Raw genomic sequence first — 26,987 nt, 5'->3', positions numbered from 1 at the left:
TAACAACCTCATAATCTCCCCCAAACACCGTGGGACCTTCACAAATAATTAAAATACCCCCATCCTGAGCAAGGCCACAACAGTGAACCAGAGCTAGTGTCTAGGCCAAGCTGTTCTGAAGGAGGCAACTCAAACATTTTCTCCCTGCTTCCCTTGGCAAAGTCTGACTGGGAAAAGAAAATTCCCCAAACTGAAAATTTTCTGCTGAAAAACCAATACTAGTCTGTTTGGGGACTTTGATTTGAATGTATTATTATTCTTCTCTTCTGGTTTCTGAATTATTTCAGTTCAGTGTTTGTCCACCAGATGTGTTTACAGGTGTTGAGTTGTGGGGGAGAGAGGCCAACTCATGATGTCTCTACCTTTCTTTCATAGTTTCTTCCAACTTGCTAGGAAGTACCTTTGCTACGATGTGAGTCAAGCAGTGTCCACTGTCTCTGTGCTATCTCGGAGAAGTCTGCATTGTACACGGTTCCTGGGATAGTCCTTGGGAATGTGGATCCCTTTAATGGGCCAGCAGTGAGTCTGACTTCTCCATTGTCACACCTGACAGGCTGGTGGTGGGCATTTCCCAACCTCATAACATATTTCAGTAACTCACACAGAACAAAACTTCATAACTTCCCAACCAATGCTACACACACAGTTCTACACGATATTAAGGTTCAACAAACCAAGACTTTTGAAATGATACCTCACCAGGCAGACTTTGTACAAACCGTATCATCATTATATGAGAGCGGTGAATATGGGGCTTCCAGGTGCTGCTCTGAGCACAGCGTGCCGCACCCGGGCTGACATTGCAGTGGAGACGTACCCTTAGAGTCCATCTCTCCTGGGATAAAGATGGCAGCATGGCTGGCCTGGGTCATCTGACTTGGGCTCATGGAGTTAAAGGTGTGGGGCTAAAAACTGTGGTGCAGATATTTGTGTTCACACTGAAGCCTGGGTTTGGAAACCCTCACTCCTCGTGGGGTCTCAGAGGTTGGGCTCAAGTCCATATGTCTGCACTGTAATTTTATAGTCTTGCAGTCTAAGCCCCATAACCCTCAGTCAGCTGGCCGGGCTTTGAAACAGGTGCCTTGGGTGTGTTAATCGCAGCGTAGACATGACATTAGGCTACGTCTTTAGTGCAATGAAACACCCACGGCTGGCCCGTGTTGGATTAATCAGGATCATGCAGCTTGGGCTGCAGTAAAGTTGCAGTGTTCGTGTCTCGCCTCAGGCTCAGTACGGGAGGGAGTTTAGCAAGTGAAAATGGTAAAACCGCATGGGAATATTACCCTGGACTCATGGCATTTCTCCATTGGTCTGTCTGCTTTGGGGCAGGGACAATAACACGTCCTGCTGCATTCGTAATTTCAAAGGACGGTTTAGGATTTTCATTCTCAAACACGGTGCACAAAGCAGGACTCAACCCTCGGCATAAACTAAACGAGCTGCCCACTGATTCTGGCAGCCACAAAAAGCATTTGGTGTGAGAGCTCAGACCTGCCCCTGTCCCAGAGGGAGGGGGTCGTCTGCGAGGGGACTGGACTACTGACCTATCAGCTCCTAACTCCCAAACTTTCAGTAACTCTATTATCAGTGCCCGTGAGTGTAATTTAAACCATAAAAACAGCCACACTGGGCTAGACCAAAGGTCCATCTAGCTCTGAATCTTGTCCTCTGACAGTAGCCAATAGCAGGTGTCCCAAAAAGCTACTCTACAAGGCACTACTGGGAGTTGAACCCAGAATCTCCTGTTTACAAAACAGGTGCTTTAACCAGCTAAGTCATGTTGCCTACTGGTGTGTATTTGGTTGTCATGGTTTTTGTTCCTATGGCAACTGAGTTAGATTATTAGGGGATAGCACAGCCAGTTTTGGCCCGTTAGGCGAGCTCTGTGTCTGTAAATAAATGGTAGTTTTGTTAGCTGTCTGCTGTCTGGCCTCAAGTGATTTCTTCCTAAACCGGCTGCCCCCAAGGATATAACAAGTGGCGATGAGGATGGGATTCCGGTGCTGCTCCAGCAACAGAAGGAAGTAGAAGTCAAGGTAAAGAACAACCAACAAACAAACAGCTTGTTTGCACTGACTGTGAAGGTGAAACTAAAAATCATGGCTACTCTGAGCGGGCCACTGGAACCTTTTGATGAGAATATAGAGCAGTGGCCTGCATATACTGAGTGTTTTGAGCTTTTTGTTATTGCAAATGACATTACAGAAGTGAAGAAGGTGCCCATATTCTTAAGTGTTGTAGGAGCTAAAACCTACTCCCTGCTACGCAGCTTACTATACCCTGTTAAGCCTGAGACTAAATCTTACAGTGACATGAAATCTTACTGAGACTAAATCTTACAGGGATCCTGGGGTCCCATTTTTCCCCAAAACCACTGGTAGTTAATGAAAGATATCGGTTCCACAAGAGACCAAAAAGAAGATGAAAGAGTTGTACAATTTGTAGCAATTTTAAAAAAGCTAGCAGAACACTGTGAATTTAAAGAGATGTTAAATGATGCCCTGCGTCACAGGTTAGTATGTGGCCTCTACAGAGAAGCTATATGGAAGTGCCTACTGACAGAGGCTCAGCTTACATTACAGAAGCCTGTTGATATTGCTGTATCCATGGAACTAGCTACAAGGGAGGCGCAATACATCGGTGCATCCCATAGGCTGCAAAAAGTATCACAAGAACCTACCCACAAAACTGTGCAGAGTCAGGAACGTTACCGCTGTGGTAAGCCGGGTCACCAGGCATCAGAATGCTGGTGTAAGGACCTGGTGTGTCGACACTGTGGCAAAAAGGGACACATTGAGTGTGCCTGTAAACAAAAGAACAAGAGGCCTGTGGTCTGGCCGACAAAAAGAGGAACCCTGCATACCCTAGAGCAGACCCAGGATGATCAAGGTGACACCTCATCGCAAGCGGAAGTGCCACTGCATGTTTTGTCTTTGGCAGTGGGCTCACATGAATACGGGGTAACCCCGTTATTGGATGGCAAACCTATACGCATGGAACTGGACACCGGTGCAGCCGTCTCGCTGGTCTCCGAAACTGTGTATAAAGAAAAGCTACAGCATCTTCCGCTTAAGGCAACAAAAACTGTTCTGAAGACGTATACGGGAGAAGCTGTGCCCATGTTGGGCACTATTGATGTTAAGGTGGAGCTCAATGGACAGGCTGCTAAATTGCCACTGTTTGTGGTGAGAGGTAACTACCCAGCCTTAATGGGTAGGTCTTGGCTTGGGCAGATTCAGCTGACCTGGGCAGAAGTGCACCGGATGACTAAAGAAGAAACCAGTCTAACCCCTATACTAAGGAAACATGCTGCTGTTTTTGGAGATGATTTGGGAAGTATGAAGGGAATCACTGTGACATTGAACATTAAACCTGATAGTCCACCAAAATATCTGAAAGCCCGAACTGTGCCATATGCCATCAGGCCAAAAGTCAAAGCAGACCTGGAGCGCCTGGTCACCAATGGAGTCCTAACACCAGTTACCCATAGCTCATGGGCCACTCCTATCATTCCAATAGTGAAGAAAGATGGCTCTCTCTGGATTTGCGGTGATTTAAAAATCACTGTCAACCCAGTGTTGTGTGCAGAGCAATACCGTCTTCCCTGCATAGATGACCTCTTCGCAGGCCTGGCTGGGGGACAAAAGTTCAGTAAGATTGATCTGAGTCAAGCATATTTACAGATGCACGTCGATTACAAGTCCTAAGATCTGTTGACTATTGTGACTCATAAGGGGCTTTATCGATACTGTCGCCTACCCTTCGAAATAATGTCTGCTCCCGCCCTGTTCCAGAGGGCTATGGACCAGATCTTGTGTGGCTTGTCAGGAGTTCAGTGCTATCTGGATGATATCCTGGTCACTGGAAGGAATGAAGAGGATCACTTAAAGAATTTAGAGGCTACCCTACAAAGACTGGAAGAGTATGGCCTACGACTTCGCAAAGACAAGTGTGAATTCTTCAAGCTCTCTGTTGAATATTTGGGACACATCATTGATTCTGCAGGTCTTCATAAGGCCCCTGCAAAAGTTAAAGCTATGGTAGAGGCTTCCCCACCTTGAAATGTAAGCCAGCTGCACTCGTTTCTAGGACTACTGAACTATTATGGAAAGTTCATCTCACAGTTAGCCACACTGCTAAAACCACTTCATGAGCTCCTGGGGCAGAACAAGGCCTGGAAGTGGACTGAAGCCTGTGATGTTGCATTTAACAAAGCTAAGGATGCACTGCTAAATTCTGAAGTTCTAACACACTTTGATCCATCCTTACCCCTACAATTGGCCTGCGATGCCTCCCCTTATGGAGTGGGAGCAGTCGTGTCACACATTATGCCTTCTGGAGAAGAGAGACCTATTGCTTTTGCTTCATGCACTCTAGCAAAGCAGAAACTAACTACGCCCAAATCAAATGTGAGGCATTCGGAATTGTTTCTGGAATTCGAAAGTTTCATCAGTACCTGTTTGGGAGAAAGTTTACTCTTCTCACAGACCATCGACCTCTGACGTCAATTTTTGGACCCTACACAGGCATTCCTCCATTAGCTGCTAGTCGTATGCAACGTTGGGCATTGTTACTTTCAGCACACACATATGAAATCAAATATCAGAAATCCACTCTGCACGGCAATGCAGATGGTCTCTCAAGGTTGCCTTTGCCGATCAAACATCAAGATAGTGCCCAAAAGGAAATCTTCTACTTTGATCAGGTAGAGAATACACCCATCACTGCTACTCAGATAAAGAAGGCAACTCGCGTAGGCCAGTATTGTCCCAAGTTATGGACCTGGTGATGCATGGAAAATCTCGACAAACCTTTCCGGTCTCATCCGACCTTGTTACCTACATGTCCAGGAGGACGGAGTTATCGGTCCAATCCGGTTGTTTGCTGTGGGGGAGACGTGTCATTATTCCACCACCACTGAGATCACAGATGTTAGAACAGCTACATTCCAGTCACTGTGGAATAGTGCACATGAAGGAAATTGCACAAAGCTATTTTTGGTGGCCTGGATTGGACAGTGCTATTGAAGAGAAAGCAAAAGCTTGTATGTCATGTCAGGGTATGAGGAATGCACCCCAGTGGGCACCCCTACACCCATGAGACTGGCCTGAAAACCCGTGGCAACGTATTCACATTGACTTTGCTGGCCCCCTTGAAGGAAGCATGTTCTTGGTGGCAGTAGATGCCCATTCTAAATGGCCAGAAGCCTCTATAATGCAGTCCACTACTGCAGAGTACTGTCCAAAAACTATGGGGACTCTTTAGTCGTTTTGGTCTCCCAGAACAACTTGTGAGCGACAACGGACCGCAGTTCGTCTCTCAGGGGTTTCAAAATTTTATGAAGGCAAATGGGATACACCACATCACGTCAGCATCATATCATCCATCCACCAATGGATTAGCTGAAAGATTTGTGCAGACAATGAAACACGCTTTGAAATCAGCAAGGGGACAACACTCCATTCAAAAGCGTCTGGATACCTTCTTACTTTCCTACAGAAACACACCTCATGCTACCACCCAGGCATCCCCGGCCTTTCTAATGATGGGACGACAGCTGCGCACTTGCTTTGATCTGCTGAAACCTTCTGAACCCTGACAAATTGTGCAACATCAGCAGCAACATCAAGTCATCAGACGTGCACCCAGAGCAAAAGACCGAACCTTTAGCCCGGGACAGCCAGTTTTGGCTCGGAATTATACTTCTGGAACTAAATGGGTCCCTGCCATGATCATCACTCAAACAGGACCTGTTTCCTACACAGTCCAGACTGCAGAGAATCTTACCTGGCAGTGACATGTACATTAGCTGTTGCTAGGTCATGCCAGTCCTCAGACACATCTGCAGTTGAGTGGTCTGACTTCACATCTTCTGGTGAGACACTGAATCACAAATCACCTGTTCCTGACTGTTCTCCTCCATTACTGCCGGCGGCTGAGATACCCCTTTGCCCAGCACGAGCTGATACCACCTCCTCACCTGTTCGTCCTGCAGACCCTGAGCCCATGGTACTTTCGGGTGCAACAACACCAGAAGTTTGCCGTAATCCACCTAGAGACAGAAGGCCTCCTCATCGGCTGGATCTTTAGCTAGGGTGAACCCACAGTTATGGGACAAAATAATCTCCGGGGTTTAGCCGGGAATGGAGGCAGTCTACCCTCCTTCTCTAGTCTAGTGTGTGTTTTATTTAGGGGAGGTGTTCTTATTGGGTGGGGGGGAAATGCTGTGTATTTGGTTGTCATGGTTTTTGTTCCTATGGCAACTGAGTTATATTATTAGGGGATAGCCCAGCAAGCTTCAGCCTGTTAGGCGAGCTCTGTGTCTGTAAATAAATGGTAGTTTTGTTAACTGTCTGCTGTCTGGCCTCAAGTGATTTCTTCCTAAACTGGCTGCCCCCAAGGATATAACACCAACCCAGCGTGGCTTCTCCTCCTCTTCCCCAGCTTGGTGCTTCTCCCCCTCCTCCCCCCACTGCAGCTCCTGCAGGGGCCCGGGGCTTCTCCTCCCCCCTGCCCCTCCCCAGCGTGGCTCCAGTCCAGTCCGAGGCTTCTCCTCCCCCACTCCAGCTCGGCTTCTCTCCCCTCCCCCGCCCCTTCTGCCACTATCTGGAGCTTCCTCTTCCCCTAACCTTCCACTGCCCCCAGCCCCAGCCTAGCTGGGCTCCCTGGGGCACCCGATGCTCCTGTGGCTGGAGCCGAGCCTGGCGGGTGGGGAGCAGCGATTCATGCGAAGGTCATGGCAGAGCCATCACCCCGAAATGTGGGGCAGCCTCAGGGAGAGGCTCGGGCTGTGCTGCTGCTGGCCCCACACCCCCCGCCCACCCCGACCCCTGAGGATTTTTGGGGAGAGACTCACTCAGCCCCCGCAGGAGCAGGGAGGGGAGAGCAGTTGAGTGGAGCCTGCCCAGCAAACAGCTGATCTCAGCTGCGCGCAGGCTGCCCCCAGGGAAAAGCTCAGCGGAGGAGGCATCACAAGCTGCCGACAGTGGGTCATTCCTGGGGGGGGCTGAGCACCCGCCTGCAGCCACCGCAGCCTCCTCCTCTTCCCCTGGAGCTTTCACGGGAGGGGGAGGAACAGCCTCCCTAGCCGGAGCTCAGGGCATTGGGGTGCCGGGGCTCACCCACGCGCACGCCTGTGCCCGGGACACTCACACACACTCTCCCCCTGGACTTTCCTGGCTGCACAGAGACCGTCCAACCCCCTGCCTGTCCCCCTATCCTTCCCCTGCCTGCAGCTCCAGCTTCTCCCCTCCCCTCCTGCCCCCCGCCAGCCACACCAAGGGGAACCCTCGGGCCCCAGTATCTGTCCCCACCTGGATCCCAGCGGGGCTGGGGGCAGATCCTGGCTGCAGCTGAGAACAGGGGCTCCTCTCCGGCTCGGGCAGCTCCAGCGCTGCTGGCAGCACCTGGAGAACCAGTGAGCAGCTGCTCAGCCCGGGCTCCATGTCACAATATGCCAGAGCCCCTCCCCCAGGAGCTGCCCCGCCCCTTGCCTGTGCCAGACCCCTCCTCTAGGAGCTGCCCCGCCCCTTGCCTGTGCCAGAGCCCCGCCCCCAGGAGCTGCCCCGCCCCAGGAGCTGCCCTTCCCCCGGGCTCTGGGCTTTGTTCTCCTGCCTCCTTCTTCCCAGCACCCCCTGCTCCCAGCTGCTCCCTCTCTGTGTCTGCAAACACTGCCCCTGGGTGAATCGCTGGGGCTGACTCTGCTGGCTGAAGTAGCCTCCATCTCTGCTCACCTCGGGGGGAGAGGAGGGACGAAGAGAGGAGATGGTCCCAGGGTGTGAAAGCAAAATTAGGGGGCAGGGAAAGGAGGACTGTTTGGAAAAGTGGGTTTTTTGTGGGGGGGGGGTGAGCCAGAGGGAGTCAGAAGTTGGGCAGCAGAGGCTCATGGAAATTGAGGGGAACCCCCTGGGTGTCCCAGTGTTGGCCAGGGATTGTACAGCACCTAGCGCAATGTGGGGTCCTGATCTCAGTCATGGTCTGTGCAGCACCTAGGAGCCCTGATGTCTATTTCCTGATCACAGGCACTGGGAATGGACAGAGGGAAAACCTCAGCACCTGAAGGGTTAATGCAGCCCTGTGTGCAATCCCTGCTGGGTGGTGCTGCTGCTCTCATGAGGGGTTGGTTTGGTAAACCAACAACACAACCCCAGTCCCATGTGGTCTAGTGATCTGGATTCCTGGTTTTCACCCAGGTAGCCTGGGGTTCAATTCCCAGTGTGGGAATAGTGCAGAGCTTTTGCTCAGAGGGGAGGAAGGGCAAGGGGGAGGGATCCTAGAAGCAGGGCATTTGGACAGTGTGGGGAGGGGATCCCAGAAGTGGGGGTGGGGGGCAGAGGTCTGAGGGGAGATCAGGGATGGATCCCAACATTGCGGAAAGTGGGCAGCATGGAGAGCCCAGGCCTGGCATGGGGACGGGGAAGAGTGACTCTGTCCTTCTAAACTCAGCACCGGCAGACTAGGCAGGCTTGGAAGAATTACTTATTCATTAGTAAATGTCAATTTCTGTGTAAACACACAATCCAATGGCAAAATATTTCCATTGATAATCATCAACATTGACAGATGGGCAAAGTAAGAAACATGCTGCTTGAGAATTTATTCTGTTCTAATCCTATAGGGGTCCCTTCTGCCTTAGATGCCACCATGTGGGTGTTTCATTTCCCTCCCCATTTTCACACAGAGACACAATTTCCTTTGCATGGATCCATGAACAGTAAAATCTTCCTGTGTCACTTGTCTGAGCCAGGGCATTCAATTCCACTGAAACCTTCTCTCCTGCAATGGCAATGGTCAAACAGAGGGGACGTGGCCACCTTCACCCCTGGCAATGAGATATTCCCTCTCCTCTTTCTTCAGGCTGCTGCTGTTATTCCATGAATCATCAAGGATGGAATAAATAGCTGAGTTTACTGCAGGAAGAGGAAAGAAAGGAGCCACCAACTCCTTGAAAAATCTCAGTGCCCAGAGAATACCTGCCGCTGTTATTGGAATCCCTGATGTGTTGGTAGCTTGTTTATTTACACTGAGGATTGAGTCCTACTTTGTGCACCATGTTTGAGAATGAAAATCCTAAACCACCCTTTGAAATAACGACTGCAGCAGGACATGTTTATGTCCCTCTCCCAAAGCAGACAGACCGATGGAGAAATGCCATGAGTCCAGGGTAATACTTCACTGCAGTTTTACCATTTCCACTCGCTAAACTCCCTCCCAACCTTCTGGGCTCCTAGAGCAGGGTACAGAGCCTGAGCCGAGATACGTATAATGCAACTTCACAGACCAAGCCGCATGACCCTGATTAATCTGACATGGGCCAGCCATGGTGTTTCATTGCACTGTAGATGTATCCTAATGTTATGTCTACACTGTGATTAAAACACGCAGGGCACCTATCTCAAAGCCCGGCCAGCTGACTCGGGGTTATGGGGCTTGGGCTGCAAGACTATAACATTACAGTGCAGACAGATGGGCTTGAGCCCAACCTCAGAGACCCCAGGAGGGTGAGGGTTTCTGAACCCAGGCTTCAGCGTGAACACAAATATCTGCACCACAGTTTTTAGCCCCTCAGCGTTAGCTCCATGAGCCCAAGTCAGATGACCCAGGCCAGCCATGCTGCCATCTTTATCCTAGCAGAGATGGACTCTACGGGTACATCTCCATTGCAATGTCAGCCCAGATGTGGCACGCTGTGCTCAGAGTAGCACCTCGAAGCCCCATATTCACCACTCTCATATAATGATGATACGGTTTGTACAAAGTCTGCCTGGTGAGGTATCATTTCAAAAGTCTTGATCTGTTGAACATTAATATTGTGTTGGTCTGTGTGTGTAGCATTGGCTGGGAAGTTATGAAGTTTGCTCTGTGTGTGTTACTGAGATATGTTATGAGGTTGGGAAATGCCCACCACCAGCCTTTCAGGTGTGACAATGGAGGAACCAGACTCGCTGCTGGCCCATGAAAGGGATCCACACTCCCAAGGACTATCCCAGGAACCGTGTACAATGCAGACTTCTCCGAGATAACACAGCAACACTGGGCACTGCTTGACTCACATCCTAGCAAAGGAGCTTTCTAGAAAGTTGGAAGGAACTATGAAAGAGGGGTAGAGACATCATGACTTGGCCTCTCTCCCCACAACTCAACAGCTGGAAACACACCTGGATGACAAAACTGATTCAGAAATCAGAAGAGAATAATAATAACGCATTCAAACCAAAGTCCCCAAACAGACTAGGGTATTGGTTTTTCAGCAGAAAATTTTCAGTTTGGGGGATTTTCTTTTCCCAGTCAGACTTTGCCAAGGGAAGCAGAGAGAAAATGTTTGAGTTGCCTCCTTCAGAACAGCTTGGCCTAGACACTAGCTCTGGTTCACTGTTGAGGCCTTGCTCAGGATGGGAGTATTTTAAGAATTTGGGCAGGTCCCAGGGTGTTTGGGGGAGATTATGAGGATGTTACCTTTTGAGAGAAAAGCTAAGAAATACAGGACTAGAGAAAAACATTTTAGAAATGTGGGATTTAGACATTTTATTTAAAGCAATAGAGGCTCTGAATTTCTCAGAAGGTTTTTGTTTGTAGGAAGCAACATTGCTAGAGCTGTTATTGTACCAAAGGGGAGATGGTTGTCTATAAAGGAGGGGTGAAGACCAAATGCCTCCAATGAGGATGGGATTCAAACCTATGCGTGCAGAGCACAATGGATTAGCAGTCCATCACCTTAACCACTCGGTCACCTCACCTGAGCTGTCAGGAAATGGACAGGAAGAGAAATTTAAGGCCGGCAGAGATAGGGATATGATGGAGTTTTTAAATACTAAGCGTAAGCAGGGGCTGAATGAGCTCCCCACTCACATCTAGTGAGGAACTGGGGGAAAGACTTCAGGAACAGACCATGTTTGCATAGACACACCTACTCTGCCTAGGTATGCAGCATGATGGGGCCGCTTGCCCAAAATGACCAGTTTGGGATGGTGGTGGGTTACAAATCACTTTAGGATTGAGTGGAATGAAATGTTATTCTCCTTCCTGTATGAGTGAAGGGCAGCAGAACATACCTATTGCGTCCTGATGGAGGGGTAGGCACCTCAGGGCCTGAGCCAGCCCCTATGGAGGGCAGGGAGGGAGCACTACTCAGCAGCACTCTGTCCCAGCTCTTCCCCAACCCCACCCTCAGCCTGAGACTCTGGCTCCCAGCCCGGCGTCGACCCCTTTACCACTGTCCACATCCCTCTCCCCAGCAAGAAACAGCCCCACTCCCAGCCCTAGTTCTCGACTGTGGCTTCCGAGGGGCCACAGCCATGGATAAGAGGGCACAAGTGTGAAATGTTTGGGGACCACTGGTTTAGGGTGACATCCTCAATCACTTCTCTGCCACCACGGGCAGCCCAGAGTCCTTAAATCTCAGCCGCTGCCGTGATTCAAAAGGGCTCAGAGATCCCTGCGGCTGCAGGCAGCCCAGAGCCCTTTCAATTCCGGCCACAGCTCCAGCGGATGGAGTGGGGCTGGGATTTCAAGGGCTCAGGCTCCTCTCAGCAACAGCTCTGGGCCCTTTAAATCACTGCCCCAGCCCCACAAAGCTCCGGGTTCCCCCAGCCACCGAGCCCCGGGCCCTTTAATTTGACTCTGAGGGCTCCCAGCCACCTCTTCAGCTGGGAGCCCCTGGTTGATTTAAAATCAAGTATCACCACCCCACCCCCAACCTTCCTTTTTGACCCACAGCTGTTTTGGTGGGGCGGTGCTGGGGAAGGAGGGTTTGTTTCTGCAGGGCTGGGCGGGGTGTTTCCACCGGGCCGGGAAGTCCTGAGGTGGGGGTGGTTCTGCAGGGCCGGGGGGTTTCCGCCCTTAGCTGTTTTCTTTAGAGTAATGTGGCCCTCGCCGCTTTACGAGTTGTGCAGGCAGGCTGACGGCATTCGCTGGGCCTCTCGCTTGTGTGGATTCTCTGATGGGTAATAAGGTTTGAGCTGCGATTGAAGGTTTTCCCACACTTGCAGCATTCGCAGGGCCTGTCGTCCCCGTCCGTCCCCCCACCCCGCCATGGATTCTCTCATGCCTAATAAAGTGTGAGCTGCATTTGAAGGTTTTCCCACACTCACGGCATTCATAGGGCCTCTCCCCTGTGTGGATTCTCTGATGTTGAGAAAGGCGTGATCTGTAAGTGAAGTTTTTCCCACACTCAGCGCATGTATTTTTTTGCTTTTCCCTGCAGATTTCCTGCTGTATTCTGGTTTCCTTAAGGCCCTTCTGAGTTCCCTGACAGGAAATAAATTTATCCATTTTCTCCCCTGGCTGGTTTCCCTGCTCTTTTTCTGGTCTGTGCTGAACCTCACAGGATCTTCCCTGCTCGTGACTGCTGGACACATTCCTTTTCATTCTTTGCGATAATGCTCTGTGTTTATCCACTTGCTCAACATTTCCCTGCTGAGAATTCTGCTCCTCTTTCTCACACGTCATTGCATCACCTGCTGTGATAGAGACAGAAACCTCAAACAGGGATGGAAAGGGGAAGGTCAAACCAAAACAAGTGCTGGAGAGAGGTCAAATAAAAATCAGGAACTCAGCTCCCCCCAACAGGAGAGAGGAGGGGATCAATTCAGCCTTCACATCCCATCCAACTTCGCAGGGGGAAGGGAGAAAGCTACTGCCCGGTGTCTGCTAGGTTCTATAGGAAGCCTTGAGCTATATTTACCCTGCAGATGCGACCCCTGCTATGGACAATAATGAACTGAGAGACTTCCGAAGACCTTGTAGGGCATTCCAGATGTTTCCTTGAGACACTTACAGATTCTGAGTTGGTTTAATGTTTCCTCATCTGTGCGGGGAGATCTCAGGATCTCTCTTTCCTCTGAACCCTGCAGCTCTGGGACCCATGGCTCTTCCCCTTGTTCCAGCTGGGAGATCACATCACGTTGGAAAACCAGAAACCCTGCTCAGATGAAAGAAAACAAAGGAGTTCAGTTGATTTCATAAAACTTAATCATTAAAAACATTCTATTAATTTATCTTCAGTGCTTAGTGTGACCTGGTGTGCCTGGGGCAGTCCTCACTGAAAATGCCAAGGTCAGAGCAGGCTGAAAAAGGGAGAGCAGATGCTCCCCAAACTGGTGGTTAACACTGAAGTTAAACTCACTGACCAGTCACAAACTGTGCTTCTGATCCCACACACTGGTTAACGAGACTCTGAAAAAAGAAATCACACGGCCCCCTTTATTGCATGACAGTTTTCTGACTCCTAATCAGCAACTAGGTCCCATACAGTGAGAGGTTACTTAAAAACTCTGCTCACTGTGATACAGCATGGCCAGAGGGCAGCAGGAGAGTGATCCTAATTGGATCCAGGAAGTGGGTGGGTGGAAGGTTAGCCACATTACCCAGTCACTATAGGTTTGGATCTCATCCAAAATACCATGCTGACAGCCAATCCTTTAGCAGTTAAACTAAATGTTTAGAAGAACGAATGAAAGAATGAAGTTAAATTCCATCCTTCCAGACTATTCTTTAGCATCTAAACTAAAGGTTTAAATGAAAGAAAGACAGAAAGAAGTTAAATGGAAAAGCAGTCAGATACATTCCAAAATGGATATATCAGGTTCTTAGCAGTATTGGTGAGTTGCTGGCTTGAAAGTCTGTCTGGAACGCATCCACGGCTTGGATGGGTCATTCAGTCCTTTGTTCCAGGGTTCAATTTGTAGAGAAGTTGCTCCAGAGGTAGGAAGGGGGATTGAAGACAAGATGGAGATGATGCAGCTGCACTTTATATTCCTTTTGCCATGTGGCTTGTACTTCCTGTGTCCCAAACACAAGCTTCACAGCACATGGCATGGAAAAGCTTTGGAGGTCTCATTACACAGGCATACCCCAGCATGTCTTGCTGACTCAATAGGTGTATCCCCTTGGTCCATGGGCTCATTGTACAGCTGATGACCCTCAATGGGCCATCAAACAGGCTAGGCAGTGTTGATGCCAATATGTCTGGGGGTGTCACCCAGAAAAACTGCACAAGTCTGGAAATACAGATATACCTACATATCTGTAACTCACAATACAAGGGTGATAGAAACATAGAAACAAAATTATCATACTTGGCAAATCATAACATTTTCACTGACACTTTACATGGCATACCTAGCATGATTCATTGCAATTTTATCAGATTATATTATTTTATTATTAATACCGAAGTGTCTCACAATTTCATGCAGTCTCACACTTGCTAAACTAGTGAATTCCCAGGACCAGTTCCCCAGGTCCTTGAAGATGCCAAACATTGTGCTTATGAGGGATTGAAATACCCACATATCTGCTGGGAACACACACACAGACACTGTGTCAGTCTATACCCCTGTGTTCACTCTTCTAGAAAATTATGATCAATTTTGTACCCAGTATGGCTTGTGAGGTATCATTAGAAAACGCATAACCTACTGAATATTATCCTCCTGTTATAATGTGTAGTAACACTGTATGTAAAATTGTGAGATTTTACAGTATGATATTACTGAAAAAGTTATAGTTCTGGGGTCAGAGGGTAGCCGTGTTAGTCTGGATCTGTAAAAGCAGCAAAGAATCCTGTGACACCTTATAGACTAACAGACGTTTTGGAGCATGAGCTTTCGTGGGTGAATACCCACTTCCTCAGATGCATGTAATGGAAATATCCAGGGGCAGGTATATATATGTGTGCTAGCAAGCAAGCTAGAGATAACGAGGTCAGTTCAATCAGGGAGGATGAGGCCCTGTTCTAGCAGTTGAGGTGTGAAAACCAAGAGAGGAGAAACTGGTTCTGTAATTGGCAAGCCATTCACAGTCTTTGTTCAATCCTGAGCTGATGGTGTCAAATTTGCAGATGAACTGAAGCTCAGCAGTTTCTCTTTGAAGTCTGGTCCTGAAGTTTTTTTGCTGCAGGATGGCCACCTTAAGGTCTGCTATAGTGTGGCCAGGGAGGTTGAAGTGCTCTCCTACAGGTTTTTGTATATTGCCATTCCTAATGTCTGATTTGTGTCCATTTATCCTTTTCCGTAGACACTGTCCAGTTTGGCCGATGTACATAGCAGAGGGGCATTGCTGGCATATGATGGCATATATTACATTGGTGGATGTGCAGGTGAATGAACCAGTGATGGTGTGGCTGATCTGGTTAGGTCCTGTGATGGTGTCGCTGGTGTAGATATGTGGGCAGAGTTGGCATCGAGGTTTGTTGCATGGATTGGTTCCTGAGCTAGAGTTATTATGGTGTTGTGTGCAGTTACTGGTGAGAATATGTTTCAGGTTGGCAGGTTGTCTGTGGGCAAGGATTGGCCTGCCACCCAAGGCCTGTGAAAGTGTGGGATCATTGTCCAGGATGGGTTGTAGATCCTTGATGATGCGTTGGAGGGGTTTTAGCTGGGGGCTGTATGTGATGGCCAGTCTCTACGGAAAAGGATAAATGGACACAAATCAGACATTAGGAATGGCAATATACAAAAACCTGTAGGAGAGCACTTCAACCTCCCTGGCCACACTATAGCAGACCTTAAGGTGGCCATCCTGCAGCAAAAAAACTTCAGGACCAGACTTCAAAGAGAAACTGCTGAGCTTCAGTTCATCTGCAAATTTGACACCATCAGCTCAGGATTGAACAAAGACTGTGAATGGCTTGCCAATTACAGAACCAGTTTCTCCTCTCTTGGTTTTCACACCTCAACTGCTAGAACAGGGCCTCATCCTCCCTGATTGAACTGACCTCGTTATCTCTAGCTTGCTTGCTAGCACACATATATATACCTGCCCCTGGATATTTCCATTACATGCATCTGAGGAAGTGGGTATTCACCACGAAAGCTCATGCTCCAAAACCTCTGTTAGTCTATAAGGTGCCACAGGATTCTTTGCTGCTTTTATAGTTCTGGGGAACACCCACAGACCAGTTCCTCAGAGACAGCAAGGCAAACAGCTGGTCATATAGCCATTCTCTTGCAGGGGGAAGGTGTGAAGACTTTAAGGGCTGGTCTACACTGGGGGGGGGGAATCAATCTTAGATACGCAACTTCAGCTACGTGAATAACATAGCTGAAGTTGAATATCTAAGATAGGATTATTCACCCATCCTCACCCCGCGGGATTGATGTCCGCGGCTCCCCCTGTCGAATCAGCAACTCCGTTGGGGTTGGTGGAGTTCCGGAATCGATATAAGCGTGCTCGGGGATTGATATATCGTGTCTAGATGAAACGTGATATATCGATCCCCGAGCAATCGATTTTAACCCGCCGATACGGTGGGTAGTCTAGATGTAGCCTTACATTCCATCACAGGGACCTATTGAGGCTGTTGTGGAAAACGACCACAGGATTAATAGTTGAATCAGCTCAGCCTGAGGCTCTTTTCTTGGTTACAAGCACGCAGGGGGCGACAGCTATTGGAAAATTGTCCCCGAGCTAAAAATCACACAAGCCTTTTACAGCTTAAAACCACAAACAATGACACATATGTTGCACGTTAATTTCCTTATTTGGAATATATTGCAAAATATGATGCAGGTCAAAAGCAAGCTGAACAATCAGTTTTCCATATTTGGCCTTTCCTGTTATTGCTATTACACCTGGTGATATGGGAGCAAGACTCTCCATGTCTCAAGAAATGTCACTACCAACCTAGGCCATTTTCACATGCTGGGGTGCAATCCAGATCAGCGAGGAGTTGTGTCATCTGTAATTCTGGGTGAGATTCAGTGTTCTGCTGCTGGAGCTCCCCTGTCTGGATACTCCCAGCCAGAGTTCAAGGAAGCACGGAGTGTCTGTATGATAAGTAACCCTGGACTGGCAGCTCTGACTCCAGCCGCCTGCTTGTTACACCCCAAGCACATTCTGGTTTGGGTAGAGAAGGCTCGGGGTTTGAGAGAAGGCTGGGGGTAGGAAGCTTCTGTTCATTATGCTGGACCTAACCCCCAGTTTTACTTGAGTAAAGAGGAGATATTTGACATTGTGTGATACTGCTCCTGTGCTCTGTTCCCAAAGTGTTCTGCAGCAGAGGAGGGTCTCTGGTAGTATGTGTGTCACTGGCCTAAGGGGTGATGCTGAAACAGGACAGGGTACAGATGGCATTGTGGGGGTGGCATGAACCTTCACTCTTCATTTCCCCTTCCAAGAACAGAAGGGACAGGAATCCTTACCCAGCAAGACCATCGTCTCATAGTTCCCCTGCATGACATCTCTGTAGAGGGCTTTCTGAGTGGGGTCCAGCAGAGTCCCCTCTTCCCTGGAGAAATACACAGCCACCTCCTCGAAGGTCACCGGCCCCTGAAAGAGCGAGAGTCCAACACTCAGTACCTGCTGACCCACTCACAACCCCACTAGTCATGCAACAGCAGCACCAGGGAAATGGAAGCTCCGAGAGGAATATGTTAACAGAGTCCCATCCCACCTTGCCTAGAGCAGCCAGGAGGCATCAGAGGGTAGAAAGAGAGAAACTTTGTGTCTCCCATCTGACAGACAGAAGCAGGGTCTTCACATTTATCACATAGCTACTAGCCAGAGCTAAATATAGGAGATGGGGCTGTCTCTGGACCCTGTTAGTGGCTCCCTGGTAGGAATCCCAGCACTCTCCAAATAAAATATATGGAAGAAAGGGGAAGTCAATAGTAAAGAATAGAAGTTAGAAGGTCAGAACTGTAGTGCCCATTAACAAAGGTTTAGAGAAAATAGAGCCTATCAAACTAACGGGATATCCTTATTGGATGAGATCAAAAGTTTGGTTGCAGCTAATAGTATTGATGTAATATAACTAAACTTCTGTAAGGGACATGACTTGATCAGCACAATATTTTTACTAAAAAACTAGAATGATACAAAATAAACACGGTATACATTAAATAGATTAAAAACTCTGATAGGAAATGGGGAACCATGGTCGAACGGATTTCTTTCTAGCAGGATCCTGCAGGGATTGGTTCTTGGCCCTGTGCTATTTAACATTCTTATCCATGACTTAGAAGAGAGTACAAAATCACCACTGATAAAGTTTACAGTTGCCACAAAGATTTCGGTTGGTGGTAATTAATGAAATGCCAGTAGATTCAGGCTCCATCACTGGGAGTCTGGGAAGTTGTCCCAGCCCTGGCTGGAGGGTTATTTCCTGTTCCACAAAGAGGGGAAGTTCCATTCCCAACTCCTGTGCCTTGAAATTAGGACCTATCTGACACTACACCCCCATATTCATCATAGTGGTATGATTATAATATGATTAGGACATAATTATGATCTATTTTGTACAAGATGCCTCATGTGTGGTGTCATTGGAAAAGTTCTGATTTGCTGAATATGATTATCCTATTTGTGTGCACATATCATGTTCGTACCTGAAGTTATGGATATTGACTCTGGATCTGTATTTCAAATGTGCTTACTCTGGGTAACACCCACAATGAACCTTTCAGGTACAACAATGAAGAAGCCAGACAGTGCTGATGGCTCAACAAAGACAATGGACTGTGGAAGAGCTTAGCCTTCCTGTGAATGTTTCAGCCAGCCTATGAGTCATGGCTACTATGACTCAGCAGGGCCTGTGACCAGACCACATGACACTAAACTCCATTTTAGTACCTGTATTTTTCCACAAACTGGACTAGGAACTGAGTTTGGAACAAAAGGTTCCCACCATATGGAAAAGCTACATAAGGTGGGGTGTGACATCATCTCTTGGCCTCATTCTCCACACAAGAGAACTCCTGGAAACACCTGAGAAACAAGAACTGATGTGGGGGAAGTGCTGCTCCCAGGATCAAGAGATTTCTAGCTTGTGCTTGGAAACTTGGGGGACTGCTTGTACCATCAGTTAGGGTGAGAAATTGCTAATTCAAATTCTATCCATCTAGTATGTTAGGCTTAGTCTGAGTTTTGGTTATTTGCTAAATAATCTGCTTTGATCTGTTTGTTATCACTTATAATCACTTAATCTATCTTTCCGCAGTTAATAAACTTGTTTGATGCTTTATCTTAACCAGAGTATTTCGAGTGAAGCGTCTGGGGCAAATCTGAGCTTGGTTAGCACAAGCTTGTTGTGCACATCTGTCCCATATCGAGGGGAAGGGGAACTATATTAATGAGCTTACATTATAGAGATCCCTGTGCACTATAAGATGGTATCATTCTGGATTTATACTACAGCAAGTGTGCAAGGTTGGGGAGTGGGAAATTGGCTCTTGTCTTCTATCTGTCCTTGAGTGGCTTAGGTAACGCACTCAGGTAGCTTAGTTGGCTGCATGGCGCCACCTGCTGTCGTGTTGGGTGATAACAGGGCCTGGAGAGGCTGGCGAAATCTCCAGCAAAGCAGTGTGAGAAGGGCCAGCCCAGCTTGAGGGTTAGAGGACACAGCAGATCCCAGAAGCTCCACAAACTGCCCCTTGGGGGTGACAACCCATCACACTCTACATTACACAAGTCTCAGCAGGTTTGTCACATCCTGTCCCCTCCCTTTCTCCACCCGAGATATTTCCTGCTTCCCACCACCTCTAGCAATTCCCACCCTCCTATACATTTAGTGCTCCTCGACCTCCAAGCAGAGCCCACCACCACCTCCCTGATAATCTCTTACCTGAGCCAGCTCCATTGCAGCCATTTCCTTGCCCCTGGAGGACGAGATGATCTGCAGCAAAACATGGATGTTATTCTGTAACCTGTCGGGGTGAAAAGGCCAAGGTGTGAGAATTCAGACTAGGCTTTTGTCCATTCCACAAGCCGATTCCCCCCAGCTTTTCCCCTGCTAATGCACATTCTAGGTTCTGGCACACTGTGAAGCACAGAGTGACCTTATTCTAGTACAGGCCTAGCCCCCTCCCACCAGGGTGTAACCTTCTGAGACATGGTGAAACCCTCCCAGTAACAGTCTCTCTCTTACATGTATCAAGTTTGCGGACAATACCAACCTGGGAGGGCTTGTAAGTGCTTTGGAGGATTGGATTAAAATTCAAAATGATCTGGACAAACTGGAGAAATGATCTGAAGTAAATAGGATGAAATTCAGTAGGGACAAGTGCAAAGTACTCCACTTTGGAAGGAACAATCGGAGGCCAGAGAAGAGCAGAAACAAAAGAGTCACTTTGGGGGATTCTCCCTGTCATTGTCCCCAAGGCAGCTGTCTCAGGTTTACAAAGGTGTTTCATGTTCCAGCCTTTATACAGTCTCTCCTGGGAGTGCCCCTTTCATGGACTGGGCCTAGTTTTAGTTTTTGGTAGTTAACAAGCTTGGTTTATTGTTCATCTAACCAGTATGTGTGGATTGAAGTGTGTTGGAAACTCTGTTTGGGATAACAAGCTGGTGCATGTCATTTTCCGCTGATGAAATGACAGACTTCATATGAGCTTGGGTCGTTCAGTAGCGTGCTGGACAGTGCAAGATGCACATTTTTGGGGGAAAGCTGGGCACTTGAGAATTTGCTGGTTTTCTCCTGAGGTGTAATTCATGAGTGGCTGTCTAGCAGCACTCAATACTGTGTAGCTGGGAGTGAGTTACATGCTGGAGACTGTCTGTAAATTGGCCAAGAGGGGCTGTTCTCGCGGGAAAACAGTGGAAAAGGCACCCCATGCTGGAGAACTGAGGGGACACAGCTATTTAACAGTCCAGATTGTACTCTGGGTAACATCACAGACACTCATTATGACAGAGTCTCTTGTAACAAAGAGAAAGTAAATCCATGTCCCAGAAATCGAAGACTCCAGACAGAGGGCAAGTGTCCCTGGCACTGCTTCTTGCTGACAGAGAGGTTCAGAGACAGTGCGAGAGTCCTGGGGAACCTGGGAACAGGAAGCATGGGCTGGCGGGGTTCGGTGGAGAAAGGGAACAGGAAGGGCAGGGATATTACTGAATGCAGGATCTCAGCAGTGCTAGATGACAGGATAGCACATAGTGCAGCCCATTGGAAAACACAATCCCAACTATACATACAAAATGATGGGGTCTAAATTAGTTGTTTCCACTCAAGAGATGGATCTTGGAGTCACTGTGGATAGTTCTCTGAAAACATCCACTCAATGTGCAGCAGCAGTGAAAAAAAGTGAACAATGTAGGAAATAATTAAGAAAGGGATAGATATGACAGAATATATCATAGATCATATTTGTAAAAACAGCAAATAAATCCATGATACACCCACATCTTGAATACTGCATGCAGATGTTGTCACCCCATCTCAAAAATAGATATATTGGAATTGGAAAAGGTTCAGGAAAGGGCAACAAAAATGATTAGGGGTATGGGACAGTTATGCCAGACCTAACCCCCAGTTTCACTTGAGCAAACAGGAGATATTTGACACTGTGCAATACGACTCCTGAGCTCTGTTCCCAAAGTGTTCTGCTGCAGCAGAGGAGGGTCTCTGGTATTATGTGTGTCACTGGCCTATTGGGGTGATGCTGAAACAGGACAGGGTACAGATGGCATTGTGGGGGTAGCATGAACCTTCACTCTTCATTTCCCCTTCCAAGAACAGAAGGGACAGGAACCCTTACCCAGCAAGACCACCGTCTCATAGTTCTCCTGCATGACATCCCAGTAGAGGGCTCTCTGAGCGGGGTCCAGCAGAGCCCACTCTTCCCTGGTGAAATACACAGCCACCTCCTTGAAGGTCACCGGCCCCTGAAAGAGCAAGAGTCCAACACTAAGGACTTGCTGCCCCACTCACAGCCCCACTATTTGTGGCAGAGAGGAGTGAATCAAATGGAAGCTCTGGGTGGATCGTAGTCAGGAGAGTCCCACCTCGACCTCGCTCAGAGTATCCAGCAAATACCAGGGTGAGGGGATGAAGAGAGAGCCCCTTGTCTCTCCTAGCAGATCCATCACCCCCCTACTAGCCACTGACTGTTACAGGAGATGGAGCCCCTAGCAGGGTCCAGGGAGAGCTCCCTGGTAGGACGCCCAACACCCTCCTCATTGTGAGGAGCGGGATATGAAGGGAGAGGCAGCTCCAATAAGCCTGACTCATGGGTGTCTCCTTCATATCTCACAGCAGCCGCTGGTTAGTGAGGTCAGGCTCCAGCACTAGGAGTCTGGTCAGTTTGACTAGCTCCATGTAGGTGGGCTATTTTCTTTCTTCACAAATTAGGGCATTTCCACCTCCGAACCTCCTGGGTCTGTTCCTAGAATCTAGGCCACTTATTAAATAACTCCCAACAAGTTTGCCACACCCTGGTCACCTCCTTTCCCCACGCTGTGAATTTCCTGCCCCGCTCCAACCTCCAAACCAGACTGTGCAAATCTTCCCGTCTCCAGTGTATTTGCTCTCCCTCTCCTCCAGCAGGAACCCACCAGCAACCCCCCGATAATCTCTACCTGGACTGACTTCACTGCAACCATTTCTCTTCCCTGTCCCACGCCACGCTGGGATGAGCTGGAGCAAAACATGGACGTCATTCTCCAGCCTGTCTGGGGGAGAAGGGCAGTTATGGGCGTTTCAGAACCGGTTTTAGTTAATTTCACATCACAATTTCCCCAGGCCCTTTCCCTGCAGACAGACACCCTAGATTCTGCCATGCTGGGAAATGCTCAATCTGTTTATTACAGTGTAGACCTGGCTCCTCCTGCCAGGCTAATCCCAGATACATTTTTAACCTCCCTTCTCCCTCCCCTCACCCCTTCTCTGAACACAAGTCTAGAAAAGAGCAGAACCAAAGGAGTCACTGTGGGGGATTCCCTCGGACACTGACCCCATGGCAGCCACACCCCGCAGCAGGGGGAATATGGAGTCAGGAACTGGCTTTTCCTCTCTCAGATCCTTGTTTTGTTCACTGGAATGTGGTTCTGCCCAGGGATGCAGCAATACATGTGTCTGGGTGGATCAGAGAGCTGAAAATCTCTCCCCCCACTCATTTCTCCCACTGCCCCTTTCAGTCTCTCCTTCCCCTGTCCTCTCTCCCTGCCCCTCTGCTGGGACAGTCCCGTTCCTGGGGGCTTTGCTCTCCCATGGCTGGATTTTCCCCTGGTAATTGCTACTGGGAGGAGAAATGAGGAGGGGCTGTTTGTGCAGAGTCACTTTCTTGCCAGTCCCCAGTACTTTCCCTAAGGTCTTTCAGTTACCTGGAGACTCTGGCTAAGAATTTAGTATTAACAGGGCCCTGGCCTGCCCTAGGGGACTAGGACCAGCTGCAGAAAGTCATCCCCTGAGCTCTGCAGAGAAGCAGCTTTAATTAAGGTCACTTCCCAGCACAGAACCCCACTGGGGGAGCAGCAGCTGCCAAGCCTGGTCTCCCAGATCACAATGGAGGCTGCAGTCTCTGACTCAAGAAGCTGAACCCCAGTATCCTGAGCAGAGAGGGACAGAGCGTTTGAGCAGCTTCCCTCCTTTAGCTCTCTGGGGAGAGGACCTAGAAGGGAGAACTGCTGATCTCATTTGCCCCACTGTCCATCTGGAGTCACTCCTTGTCCTTCAATACAATGACTCTGGATTAACAACGGTCTCAATGACACCAGAGTTCAGAAAGAATGAGTCCAGAACGCTGTGGAAGAGACCATTGTGTGGCAGTGCTGACCCACCTCCCTCACCCCCAGATCTAGGACAAGGATGGAGGGAGCAGAAACATTTTCCCAATGGAACTGGAAGTTCCTGGAGTTTTCAAGAGGGGAGAAAGGCAAAAATCTGTGATTTCACCTCACAGTGTTTGCCCCAGGAGGGCAGGGGACTGGACTCGATGACCTCTCGAGGTCCCTTCCAGTCCTATAGTCTATGAGTCTATGAGTCTATAAGTGGCTAGAAAGTCATCACAGTGACTGGGCCTGGCCGGGGAATGTCGGGCAGTGCTTGGAGCCAGGATTCTGGCATAAGCTAATTAGGGAGAAGAAGCAAGGTCAGGAGCAGCCCCCAGAGCCCCAGCCAGCCCCTCCCCAGTTATTCCCTGGGACCCAGCCAGCCCCCAGAGTTCCTGGCCAGGGAGCTCAGATACCCCTCAGAGCCCCCACCGGCCAGAGATCCCCCACCAGAACTTCATTGCCAGGTTGGGAATCCCAAAAGGTTCCCCCCACCAAGAGACCCCAACAGCCAGAGACCCCCCAAAAGGGACCCCCACTTGGAAATCAGTCCCTCACTGCCTGCCGAGGACCCCCCCTGCCCTCCAGAAGGATCTGCCCTGCCCTTTTGCCTGGCACCCCCTTCTTCCCCCTGCAGGATCCCTTGATGCTTTACAGTGGCACTCCCTGGCCTAGCACCGGGGATTCTCCCACACGCACTCTGTGCACTGGGCATGGCAGTGATCCCAGGAGTCTGTGGGGGAAGCCCAGCACAGCACCAGGCTTCCTCTAGCCCCCTGTCCTGCCTCCCCAAGAGACGCCCACCCCTGCTGTTCTGCAGCCACCAGGCCCCCAGCGATACCCCCCCTCCAGGACCATAGCCTCAGGGATGGGCACATCACAAACACCGCACCCCAATACCCCAAACCTCCACAACCCACCAACCTGACTAGGGTATCCCCTGCCCAGCCACCCAGAGGCCTCCCCCTACCACAATGCCCCTTCAGCTGCAGTCTCCCCACACAGACACCTTCCTCGCCCCTGCAACACTGTTACCTCACAGTGCCTGATAAGTGGATAAAAAGTTATCACCGCCCCCTGCTGGCCAGTCACACAGACAGAGGGAGCCCTGGGGGATGCCTCTTTAACAGGAAAATGGAAGGCCTGGAGGGACAAAATAGGTAAGAAATTTCCATGGCCTGTCACTAGCATATAATGGCCACCATGGATCCACACCAGAGGTGGCTACATCTTAGCACTGCAGGAAACAACCCCTCACAGAGGCCATTTGCCATGGGGTTTGGGATACTTCTCAACTCACACTGCACTCAGAGTGACCTCCTCATCCCATGCCAGCTGGAGAAAAGAAAAGGGTCCAGCCAACTCTCACAGCTCCCAGCCCTGGGTTTGGCAGGCCAGTGCTCAAACCACTGAGCTATCCCATCCCCACTCCAGGGGCAGCCACGTTTTGGGGAATGACCCAGGGCAACAATTTCCCACCTAAACAAGGACAAATCACTGCAGATAAAATGGGCGGGGAAATGCCCCTCACTAGAGAAGGTTTTAAACTGACATTTGAGACTCATGGGGGGAACGGGGGAAATCGGGGGAGATGGGAGAGCTGATTATTTGAGGGGAAAGGGGGGACATCGGGGGAGATAGGAGAGCTGATTATTTGAGGGGAAAGGGGGGAAATGGCCCCAGATTTTATAGTCCTGTGTGAGATACTGAGAGAGAAAAGGGGCAGAACTAGAGAGAATTTGTATCGGGGTGAGAGGCAAGTGGCACAAACAGGGGAAGGATCCAATTAACTCCCCTCCCCGCTCCGCTCGCCCGCCACTCCCCCCCCACAGGAATTTCCTGCCTGCACAGAGACAGTTCAGCACCCCCCTCCACGTCCCACTGACCTTCCCCTCCCTACAACTCCAGCTACTCCCCTCCCGGCCTGACATCACCCATCTCCCCCACACCCATGGGTGGCAAGTTTGTAGAAATTTAGGTGGTGCCCAGAAGACGCCCCCCCCAACTCCGCCACCACCTGCCTAAGTCTCTGGGAAGCGTTTGGGGGAGGTCTGGGGTGCAGGTCATGGGCTGGAGATTAGGGTTGCAGGAGGGGTGCAGGGTGCAGGCTTTGGGATGGAGTTTAGGTGCAGGCTCTGGGCTGGGGGTGGGGGTGCATGCTCTGGGAGGGAGTTTGGGGATAGGAGGGAGTGCAGGAGTGAGGGTTGTGGGGCTGAGGATGAGGGATTCATGATGCAAGATGGGGCTCAGGGCTGGGGCATAGGATCAAGGTGCAGGGGGATGAGGGCTCTGGCTGGGAATGAAGATCAAGGTGCGGGGGGATTAGGGCTCCGGCTGAGGATGAGGGGTTCATGCTATGGGAGTGGCTCAGAGCTGGGGCAAAGTATCAGGGTGTGGGGGGATGAGGGCTCTGGCTGGTGCAGAGGGATTCATGCTGCGGGGGGGGGCTCAGAGCTGGGGCAGAGGATCAGGGTGCGGGAGATGAGGGTTGGGGCTGAGGATGAGGGATCCATGATGCAGAAGGGGGCTCAGGGCTGGAGCGGAGGATTAGGGTGCGGGGGGATGAGGGCTCTGGCTGGGGATAAGGGGTTCATACTACGGGGGGGCTCAGGGCTAGGGCAGATGATCAGGGTGTGGGGGGATGAGGGCTCTGGCTGGGGGTGAGGATCAGGGTGTGGGGAGAAAAAGGCTCTGGCTGGGGATGAGGATTAGGGTGCAGAGGGATGAGGGCTCTGGCTGGGGCAGAGGATCAGGGTGCGGGCGATGAGGGCTATGGCTGGGAATCAGGATCAGGGTGTGTGGGGATGAGGGTTCTGGCTGGGGATGAGGATAAGAGTGCGGGGGGATGAGGGCTCTGGCTGGGGCAGAGGATTACGGTGCGGGGGGATGAGGGCTCTGTCGAGATGAGGATTAGGGTGCGGGGGGATGAGGGCTCTGGCTGGGGATGAGGATTAGGGTGCGGGGGGATGAGGGCTCTGGCTGGGGCAGAGGATTAGGGTGCGGGGGGATGAGGGCTCTGTCGAGATGAGGATTAGGGTGCGGGGGGATGAGGGCTCTGGCTGGGATGAGGATTAGGGTGTGGGGGGATGAGGGCTCTGGCTGGGGCAGAGGATTAGGGTGCGGGGGGATGAGGGCTCTGTCGAGATGAGGATTAGGGTGCGGGGGGATGAGGGCTCTGGCTGGGGATGAGGATTAGGGTGCGGGGGGATGAGGGCTCTGGCAGGGGCAGAGGATTAGGGTGCGGGGGGATGAGGGCTCTGTCGAGATGAGGATTAGGGTGCGGGGGGATGAGGGCTCTGGCTGGGATGAGGATTAGGGTGCAGGGGGATGAGGGCTCTGGCTCGGGATGAGGATCAGGGTGCAGGGGGATGAGGGATCTGTCTGGGGATGAGGATTAGGGTGCGGGGGGGGGTGAGGGCTCTGGCTGGGGATGAGGATTAGGGTGCGGGGGGATGAGGGCTCTGTCGGCATGAGGATTAGGGTGCGGGGGAATGAGGGCTCTG

The 26,987-nt window shown here is 50.1% G+C and overlaps 1 protein-coding gene, 1 long non-coding RNA gene and 1 other non-coding gene across 3 annotated transcripts in view; 1 reads left to right on the top strand and 2 right to left on the bottom strand.

Annotated features, from left to right (window-relative positions):
- Positions 1–26,987, top strand: part of LOC115642835 (zinc finger protein 850-like) — a 453,819-nt gene that overhangs the window by 372,858 nt on the left and 53,974 nt on the right. The gene's annotated exons all lie outside the window — the stretch shown is intronic.
- TRNAS-GCU lies at positions 10,655–10,736 on the bottom strand. Its single transcript has one exon. It is a non-coding gene; the product is annotated as a tRNA-Ser (tRNA).
- Positions 12,182–12,810, bottom strand: LOC115642842. The gene is made up of 2 exons (XR_003998251.1): positions 12,776–12,810; positions 12,182–12,458 (listed from the first exon to the last, which is right to left on the bottom strand). It is a non-coding gene; the product is annotated as an uncharacterized LOC115642842 (long non-coding RNA).

Source organism: Gopherus evgoodei, unplaced genomic scaffold (genome assembly GCF_007399415.2).
Source record: "Gopherus evgoodei ecotype Sinaloan lineage unplaced genomic scaffold, rGopEvg1_v1.p scaffold_46_arrow_ctg1, whole genome shotgun sequence".
Classification (NCBI taxonomy): domain Eukaryota; kingdom Metazoa; phylum Chordata; order Testudines; family Testudinidae; genus Gopherus; species Gopherus evgoodei.
The sequence above is the reverse complement of the archived record's forward strand: the minus strand, read 5'-3'. Positions and strand labels throughout refer to the sequence as shown.